The 986-nt window shown below is 71.4% G+C and overlaps 1 protein-coding gene across 3 annotated transcripts in view; it reads right to left on the bottom strand.

The window, feature by feature from the left end:
• The window catches only part of APBA2 (amyloid beta precursor protein binding family A member 2), a 233,727-nt gene extending 233,311 nt beyond the window's left edge, over positions 1-416 (bottom strand). For all 3 annotated transcript variants that reach the window (XM_046650735.1, XM_046650728.1, XM_046650742.1), the window contains exon 1: positions 269-416. The gene's annotated coding sequence lies outside the window, so the exon portion shown is untranslated. The remainder of the gene's footprint in view (positions 1-268) is intronic.
• Between the last annotated feature and the right edge of the window lie 570 nt (positions 417-986).

The following is a 986-nucleotide window of genomic DNA, read 5'->3' as shown; positions in this document are numbered from 1 at the left end:
GCGCCCCGGACGCGGCGTACGGCACGCAGGGCCGCCTCTGCCGGGCGCACGCGGCGCGGCGCAGGGCGCACCCCGCACCGGCCTGCCGCGGCCGCCCAGCGCCCCCGCCCCGGCCTCTCTCGCCGCGCCCCCGGGACGCGGGGGCCCGGAGACGCTCGCCGCCAAGAGCGCGCGGCGGGAAGAAAGGGAGGACAAAGATGCATTCGGGCCCGCCCCCTCCCCCTCCCGAGCCCGGCGCCGGGACAGTCGGCGGGGCGGACGGGCGCACCTGGGGCCCGGGTCCTGCGGGGCCGGTCTCGGGGACACGGGCCGGTGCCCAGGTTCTGGAAGCCACGGTGCCCCAACCGCCGGGGCTCTGGGGCGCACACAGATTCCCGGCTGCGCCCCGGACCTGCCAAATCAGGAGCCGTATGGGGTCTGGTCCTCCGGCGGGTAGAACAGGTGACCGCGAGGCACCACTGCGCCCACCCCCTGCCCCGGGCGCCGCGCTGCCCTCTGGTGGGCTCGGGAGTGCGTGCGGCGTGGAGGGGCCTCTGCGACCGCGCCCTGCTCGGTCCCGCGCGGCGATATGTGGGGCCCCAGGCGAGAAGCCCTCGGGGGTCGCACCCTAGGAAAGCCTCATCTGGGAGGGGAGGCCCCCTGCTGCCGTCTCCACCGCAGATCCCCCAGTCGCGGGCTGCCTCCAGGTCCTCTGTCCCAGTCTCTGGTAACCACCCCATTTCTAATACCTTGTGCTGCCTTAGCCCTCTCCTACCCCAGGGCCTCATGCAGCCCTTTCTCTCTTTGCTGTCCTGAAAGGAGAGGACCCTGACCTATCCACTTCCAGATACCCACACACATCCCAAGGCGAGTCGGTGATCCACCCCTAGAGTGGGAAAAATCCCACTGGAAGGTTGTGCTGGAGACTCTGGTGTCACCCCTGCCCCCTTTGGCCCTTTCGTTCAGTCCCCCGGCGATGCGCTACCCAGTGGTTCTACCTGGACAAG

This window comes from Equus quagga, chromosome 2 (assembly GCF_021613505.1).
Source record: "Equus quagga isolate Etosha38 chromosome 2, UCLA_HA_Equagga_1.0, whole genome shotgun sequence".
Classification (NCBI taxonomy): domain Eukaryota; kingdom Metazoa; phylum Chordata; class Mammalia; order Perissodactyla; family Equidae; genus Equus; species Equus quagga.
The sequence above is the reverse complement of the archived record's forward strand: the minus strand, read 5'-3'. Positions and strand labels throughout refer to the sequence as shown.